The sequence below is a fragment of the Ranitomeya variabilis genome, chromosome 1 (genome assembly GCF_051348905.1).
Source record: "Ranitomeya variabilis isolate aRanVar5 chromosome 1, aRanVar5.hap1, whole genome shotgun sequence".
In the NCBI taxonomy this organism is placed as follows: Eukaryota; Metazoa; Chordata; class Amphibia; order Anura; family Dendrobatidae; genus Ranitomeya; species Ranitomeya variabilis.
In genome coordinates, this window is record NC_135232.1 from 761,266,088 (window position 1) to 761,275,260 (window position 9,173).

Consider the following 9,173-nt stretch of genomic DNA (forward strand, 5'->3'; position numbering starts at 1 on the left):
AACAGGTGTAAAACGCTGCGGAATCCGCACAAAGAATTGACATGCTGTGGAAAATACAACGCAGCGTTTCTGCACGGAATTTTCCGCATTATGGGCACAGCGGATTTGGTTTTCCATAGGTGTACACGGTACTGTAAACCTGATGGAAAACTGCTACGAATTCGCAGCGGCCAATCCGCTGCGGATCCGCTGCCAAATCCGCACATGCCATAACCCTAACCCTACCCGTAACCCTAACCCTAGTTCTAACCCTAACCCTAGTTCTAACCCTAACCCTAGTGGAAAAAAAAATATATATATATTTTCTTTATTTTATTATTGTCCCTATCTATGGGGGTGATAAAGGGGGGGGTTTATTTATTATTTTTTTTATTTTGATCGCTGTGGTAGAACCTACCACAGCGATCAAAATGTACCTGTAAGGAATCTGCCGGCCGGCGGGCGTACTGAGCATGCGCCCGCCATTTTGGAAGATGGCGGCGCCCAGCGAGGAGACGGCCGGACACCGGGAGGATCGGTAAGTATGAAAGGGTGGTGGGGGGGTGGATCTGAGCACAGGGGGGGTGATCGGAGGACGGGGGGAGCGGACAGCAGGACGGGGGAGCGGGCAGGAGCACGGGGCAGCGGAGCACAGGACGGAGGGGACCGGACCACGCACCGGAGCACTGGGGGGGCGATCGGTGGGGTGGGGGGTGGTCACTTCAGGTTTTCCAGCCATGGCCGATGATATTGCAGCATCGGCCATGGCTGGATTGTAATATTTCACCTGTTTTTTAGGTGAAATATTACAAATCGCTCTGATTGGCAGTTTCACTTTCAACAGCCAATCAGAGCGATCGTAGCCACGGGGGGGTGAAGCCACCCCCCCTGGGCTGAAGCACCACTCCCCCTGTCTCTGCAGATCGGGTAAAATGGGAGTTAACCCCTTCACCCGATCTGCAGGGACGCGATCCCTCCATGACGCATACGCTGCGTCATAGGTCGGGAAGGCATAGACTTTCATGACGCAGCGTATGCGTCAAAGGTCGGGAAGGGGTTAAGGGGTTTTTGGGCCACTGATCTGACACTTAAAATACACAAATAGCGATGCCCTGCATCAAACCCAGGTCCCTCCAGCCTAGCCCAAATGGGTTCTGGGCACCAGAATTAGCCCCAAAGTGGGCAAATATAGTGGGTTGGTGTCGGGAATGCCTTGGTTACAGCATCAAAACCCTGTTATTAACTGGGTTACTGAGGAAATTGTTCAATGGTCCTTATCTAAGTCCTTGAAGTGTGTATCTGTGTTGTCTGTCGGTCTGGAAGCTATTCCGGAGTATCTGAAGGTCTTTGAAGACGTGTTCTCTGAAAGCGAGGCTGAGGTTCTACCGCCACATCCATCTTTTAATTGTGCCATCAATTTAATCTGTCTTGTCCTGAGCGGCTGGCCATGAAGGAGTATATTGCCGAGAGTCTTCGTAAGGGGCATATCCGCCCTTATGTTTCTCCTATGGCAGCTGGCTTTTTCTTTGTAAAGAAAAAAGATGGTGGTTTGAGTCCTTGCCTCGACTTTCGGGAACTCAACAAAATCACTGTGAGAAACACGTACCCACTTCCTCTCATTCCTGACTTGTGTAACCAGTTGTCTGGGGCCAAATGATTTTCAAAGTTGGATTTGTGGGGAGCCTATAATTGGATAAGTGTTTGAGAGGGAGACGAGTGGAAGACGGTGTTTCTCACGTGAGAAGTTCTTTTTGAGAATCTTTTTACGTCCTTCGGGCTAACAAACACCCCTGGCCATTTTTCAAAATTTTATTAATATTGTGTTTGCTGATCTGATCGGTCACTTTGCGATTATTTACCTTGACGACATCTTGGTTTACTCCCCTGACAGTGAAACCCATTTTCACTATTCGCGTACTGTCCTTCATAGACTCAGGGAAAAACTACTTTTTTCAAAATTTGAAATGTTAATTTTTTGTACAGGAGTTATCATTTTTGGGTTTGATTGTTTCCAATGAGGGGTTTCACATGGATCCCAAGAAGGTGCAGGCTATTAGTGATTGGGTTCAGCCCCGTGACTTGAAGGGTTTGCAACTAGTGATGAGTGAGTATACTCGTTACTTGGGTTTTCCCGAGCACACTCGGGTGGTCTCCAAGTATTTGTCTGATCAGAGATTTAGTTTTCCTTGCCGCAGCTGCATGATTTACAGCTACTAGACAGCTTGATTACATGTGGGGATTCCCTGGCAAACAGGCAACCCCCACATGTACTCAGGCTGGCTAGCAGCCATTCATTATGCAGCTGCATCAACAAAAACTAAATCTCTGAGCAGTCACAAATACTCGGGAGACCACCCGAGCGTGCTCGGGAAAGCCCGAGCAACGAGTATACTCGCTCATCACTATTTGCAACGCTTCTTGGGGTTTGCAAACTACTATCGAAAGTTCATCAAGTGTTTTTTGCAGGTAGTTAATAGTGATGAGCGAATATACTTGTTGCTCGGGAAATCTCCGAGTATTTGTGACTGCTCAGAGATTTAGTTTTTGTTGACGGAGCTGCATGATTTATGGCAATTATGGCACTTAGCCTCTCTCTTCCCACTGCCCTGTAGCGGTGGCAATGGGGTAATAGTTGGGTGGTTGATGTGACCTTTGAATTGTAAGGTCACATCAAGTCCGGCTTAGTAATGGAGAGGTGTCAATAAGACAGCTATCCATTACTAATCCTATAGATCTCCTGTAATGAATAAAAAAAAAAAAAAACAACAATATACCTGTCCGTTGTTCTGTCCCACGCAGTAATCCATATCTGGGGAAAATACAGTTTGCAACCAGGACTGTGCTAAGATGCTACCAGCCCAGCTGCAAACTACTGGGGAATGAGGAGATGCTGCCAGCGCAGCCTCAGTGACTAGCGGTGAAGTCACTGAGTCTACCCTCCCTGCTTGCCTGACCCGCGCTGAACTCTGGAGCGTGGGAAAATGCCAGTTCATTTTCCCACGCTGCAGAGTTCATTGCAGTTCAAGCCGGAAGGGAGGGCAGACTATGTGACATCAGCACTAGTCTCTGTAGCTGCACTGGCAGCATCTCCTCATTCCCCAGTAGTTTGCAGCCATGGCGGTTGCATTTCAGCACCGCTCCTAGTTGCAAACTGTATTTTCCCCAGATATTGATTACTGCGTGGGACAAAACGACTGACAGGTATGGTATATTGTTGGGTTTTTGTTTTTTTTTAATTACAGGAGAACAAGGGCGTTGTATGTATTAGCTGCATAATAAGGATGAAAAACTGTGTTTAGTGTTTTATTTCATTAAAAGACTTTATCCTGGCTGCGTCTTTATTGAACCTGTAACAACTATAGGATTAGCAATGGATAGGTATCTTCTTGACACTTCTCCATTACTAAGCCGGGCTTGATGTGACCTTACAATATAAAGGTCACATCAACCCCCAAACTATTACCCCATATACCACCGATACAGGGCAGCGGGAAGAGAGAGGCTAAGTGCTGAAATTGGTGAATCTTAAAAATGCGACATTTCTGGGGAGGCTGAGAGCTAGTGTTTGTAGCCATGAGGGGTCAATATCCATGGCCCCTTCCTAGGCTATGAATATCAGCCCGCAGCTGTCTGCATAGCTTTTTCTGGAATTTAATTATAAGGGTACCCCATGTCATTTTTGGGGGGCCACCCTATTTTAATAGCCAGTAAACACTAAAAATACAGCTGTGGGCTCATATTCATAGCCTGGGGAGATCCATGGGTATTAACCCCTTCTTAGGCTATAAACATTGGCCTCCAGTCGCTGGCTTTCCCTCTCTGGATTGGAAAATTATGCGGGAGCCCGCAACATTTTTTCCCCCCAAAATAATCTTTTATTAATTACATACATGTCCTCTAATTTGCACACACACTATACTAATTGTATTGATCACTGACATATACAGTACATATCTAACTATTCTGCATCTACTTAGTGTATGTAAACCATGTCTTCTATCCTGTCGGCTCCAGCAGTGATTTTAGAGAGGCTGACAAATGAATTACCGGCTATTCTTCTATGTATCTCTCTCTGCAATATAAAGACTATATATATACAGTGTATATATATATATATATATATATATATAACCATATGCAAGAAGAAAGAGAAGGCACTCACCGATCTAAATTTCCCAACTTTATTTAATCTCAAACACTCTCGCACCCCTCCAATCTATTCTAAACTCTGCTGCCCGACTAATCCACCTGTCCCCCCGCTATTCTCCGGCCTCTCCCCTCCGTCAATCCCTTCACTGGCTCCCCATTGCCCAGAGACTCCAGTACAAAACCCTAACCATGACGTACAAAGCCATCCACAACCTGTCTCCTCCTTACATCTGTGACCTCATCTCCCGGTACTTTCCTACACGCAACCTCCGATCCTCACAAGATCTCCTTCTCTACTCCCCTCTTATCTCCTCTTCCCACAATCGTATACAAGATTTCTCTCGCGTATCACCCCTACTCTGGAACCCTCTACCACAACACATCAGACTCTCGCCCACCATCGAAACCTTCAAAAAGAATCTGAAGACCCACCTCTTCCGACAAGCCTACAACCTGCAGTAACCACCGATCGACCAAACCGCTGCATGACCAGCTCTACCCTCACCTACTGTATCCTCACCCATCCCTTGTAGATTGTGAGCCTTCGCGGGCAGGGTCCTCTCTCCTACTGTACCTATTATGACTTGTATTGTTCAAGATTATTGTACTTGTTTTTATTATGTATACCCCTCCTCACTTGTAAAGCGCCATGGAATAAATGGCGCTATAACAATAAATAATAATAATAATAATAATCTTAATGTTAAAAAAATTCTATGGCCGGGGGAGTGAGGAGCGGAGTTCTTGTGAGCAGGGATAGACGACGGCCGTTTGTGCTTGTGCTTCCACGGGTCAGTATTTTTTTAACATGAAGATGAAATAAAGTTGGGAATTTTAGATCGGTGAGTGCCTTCTCTTTCTTCTTGCATATGGTCATGGATTTTCGTGTATTTTCAGAAGAGCACCTATGATCTTGATGCATGGCTGATGCTAGGACTATTATTCATTAATACCTGAACCCGAAATTTTTGGATAACCTCGTTTCACAGACAGTGCCGTTCGTTTTTGGTCTTCTTGGCGTTATATATATATATATATATATATATACACACACACACACCCACTAGCTATTGAACCTGTTCTACGCCCGGGTGGTGAGCATTTATATTGGTATATCGTCTCCATCCTGGTATGCGCCTCTTCCATCCTGCCCCCTAATCTTGTCATGTGCTGCTACCATCTTGCACCCCCATCCTGTCATACGCTGCTCCCATCCTGCGCCCCCTTCCTGTCATGTGCAGCCCCATCCTGCGCCCTCATCCTGTTTTGTGCGCCTCCATCTTGTCATGTGCTACTCTTTTCCTGTGCCCTCATCCTGTCATGTGCTGCTCCCGTCCTACGCCCCCATCCTGTCATGTGCTGCTTTCATCCTGCGCCCCATCCTGTCATGTGCTGCTCCCATTCTGCGCCCCCATTCTGTAATGTGCTGCTCCCATCCTGCGCCCCCATTCTGTCATGTGCTGCAACCATTCTGCGCCCCCATTCTGTCATGTGCTGCTCCCATCCTGTGCCCCCATTCTGTCATGTGCTGCTCCCATCCTGCGCCCCATACTGTAATGTTCTGCACCCATTCTGCGCCCCCATTCTGTCATGTGCTGCTCCCATCGTTGATGGCCCCCATAAGATGCTCCATAGCATAATATGCCCCGTATGCTGATGCTGCGATTTCAAAAAAAAAAATGACAGACTCACCTCTCGTCGCTGGGCGCCGAGTGCCTAAGCAGGCGGGAACACCAGCGCACTATGGGGGTCAGGTGCTGGAGTCGCCGCTGGCTAAGGCCCCCGGTGTAACAGCGTGTCCCTCCCACGGCCTGTGTCCCTGGACTGCTATGTAATCAGGCTTGAGTCAACAACCAGAAGGGGGAGCTTTCCCTCATGGAGGGATGGATCCCAGGACACAGAACAATAGACTCATGTGTTGGCTGATTCAATTGTGTGGTGACTTGCGAAGGGCTGGGATCGTATGCTGAGGCGAGATCCTGGTGCCCGTGTGTGGAGGATTAAAAGCTGCCACGTGGAATGGTGTTGTGTCCCTCATCTGTTGGATCCAGTAAACCCATCCCAGGATTATTTTTCTTTTCCCTGGCTTCGGATTGCCAGGTGGCGCCCCCGGATCTGCTCCCTTTGTGTGGACTCATTGTAGACTAATTACGGACGCTGCAGAATTACTTTGATTTGTGTTGTCCCAGTTCCCTGTTCCGATAAATTTTATTGGATTGATTACTGGCGTGGTGTCTCTTCCTGCTCTGTCGCATGCCCCGTCACACCCGGCACTTGTGATATTCACCTGTCCCTGTTCCACCGCCGCGTGCCACTCTGTCATCCGTGTCCTCTGGCTGTGACTGTTGAGGCAGGGGGCGCGCACTGACCACGTCATCGCGCCCTATGACCTGAACGTCACAGCCAGAGGATGCGGAAGACCCGGCGGTGGAACGGGGACAGGTGAATATAGCATGGCTCACCCTCCCCCTTCATACTCACCCTCCTGGTGCGTCTCTGCTTCTCCGTTGGAGATAGCGGTATGCGTTCAGTGCTTACTCATACCGCGATCTCCTGGGCCACAATCCTCCTCCCCGGATGCGTCACACTGTGGGATCCAGACTGTGCAGACGCGTCGCGCTTGCGCAGTCTATAAAGGCTTTGGACAGAGTGACGCTATCAGCGTTATAATATATATATATATATATATATACTGTATATATATATATATATATATATATATATACTGTATATATGTATACACACACACACACCACACATTTCTTCTATGTGTATATCTCTATTCTATCGTAATCTAACCTGTCACTCTGATTAAAATGTACGTGGCTGATCATTTGCCGGCTTTTAATCTATCTATCTATCTAGAATATATATATACGTTTTGAAGAATATTACGTTTTAAAACTATGTGTAAATGATTAATAACATTTCTGTATGTAAAATCTCATGTTAAAATCGCACTGCAGTCGGATGTAGATCGGGTGTTAGGTGTGAAAAGTCAGATTGTACTCGCACAAAAAACGCCTGACACTCACATGACACTTGCATTGCACTCGTCAGACTTTCCTAGTGTGTAAATCGCTCGTGTGTCTCCAGCCTGTGTATGTAATAGTGGTGTGAGATCAGTGGCCAAGGTCATTTAACCCCTTAAAATTCAGTTACTTATTCAAATCATTAAAATCAATGCCAACTTTGATGCCAATTCTCACGGCCAGAACCCATTTGGGAAAAGCTAAGGTGACATGAATTTCATGCAGGGCATCAAAATGCATGTAATAATGGTGTCAGATCAGTGGCCCACAGTCATTTAACCTCTTAAAAAATCACTTACTTATTCAAATATGTGAAAATGGGCTGTTTGCCCACTTTGATGCCAGTTCTGATGCCCAGTACCCATTTGGGCCAGGCTAAAGGGACCTGAGTTTGATGCAGGGCATCACTATCTGTGAATTGTAATCGTCAGATCAGTGGCCCAAAGTCATTTAACCCCTTGAAAACACCAGTTGCTTATTCAAATCTGTGAAAATGGGCTGTTTGCCGACTTTGATGCCAATTCTGGTGCCCAAAACCCATTTGGGCCAGGCTGAAGGGACCTGGGTTTGATGCAGGGCATCACTTTCTGTGTATTTTAAGTGTCAGATCAGTGGCCTAAAGGCATTTAACCCCTTAAAAACATCAGTTACTTATTCAAATCTGCGAAAATGGGCTGTTTGCCTAAATTAATGCCAGTTCTGATGCCCAGAAAACATTTGGGCCAGGCTGAAGGGACCTGGGTTTGATGCAGGGCATCACTTTCTGTGTATTTTAAGTGTCAGATCAGTGGCCCAAAGGCAATTAACCCCTTAAAAACATCAGTTACTTATTCAAATCTGTGAAAATGAGCTGTTTGCCCACTTTGATGCCAGTTCTGATGCCCAGAACCCATTTGTGCCAGGCTGCAGTGACATGGATTTCATGTGGGGTACCAGTAGGTATGTAAATCAGGTGTTAGATTAGTGGCACAAAGGCATTTAACCCCTTAAAAATAGCTGTTACTTATTCAAATCTGTGAAAATGTGCAATTTGCCCACTTTGATGCCAGTTCTGATGCCCAGAACCGATTTGTGCCAGGCTGCAGTGACTTGGATTTCATGTGGGGCATCAGTAGTTATGTAAATCAGGTGTTAGATCAGTGGCACAAAGCTATTTAACCCCTTAAAAATAGCTGTTACTTATTCAAATCTGTGAAAATGGGCGATTTGCCCCCTTTGATGCCAGTTTTGATGCCCAGAACCCATTTGTGCCAGGCTGAAGTGATTTGACTTTGATGTGGGGCATCACTAGGTATGTAAATCAGGTGTTAGATTAGTGGCACAAAGGCATTTAACCCCTTAAAAATTGCTGTTACTTATTCAAATTTGTGAAAATGTACGATTTGCCCACTTTGATGCCAGTTCTGATGCCCAGAACCCATTTGTGCCAGGCTGCAGTGACATGGATTTCATGTGGGGCATCACTAGTTATGTAAATCAGGTGTTAGATTAGTGGCACAAAGGCATTTAACCCCTTAAAAATAGCTGTTACTTATTCAAATCTGTGAAAATGGGCGATTTGCCCCCTTTGATGCCAGTTTTGATGCCCAGAACCCATTTGTGCCAGGCTGAAGTGATTTGACTTTGATGTGGGGCATCACTAGGTATGTAAATCAGGTGTTAGATTAGTGGCACAAAGGCATTTAACCCCTTAAAAATTGCTGTTACTTATTCAAATTTGTGAAAATGTACGATTTGCCCACTTTGATGCCAGTTCTGATGCCCAGAACCCATTTGTGCCAGGCTGGAGTGACATGGATTTCATGTGGGGCATCAGTAGGTATGTAAATCAGGTGTTAGATCAGTGGCACAAAGGCATTTAACCCCTTAAAAATAGCTGTTACTTATTCGCATGTGTGAAAATTGGTTCTCTGCCCACTTTGATGCCAGTTCTGATGCCCAGAACCCATTTGTGCCAGGCTGGATTGACAGGAACTTGATGTGTGGCATCACAAGGTATGCAAGTCAGGTGTC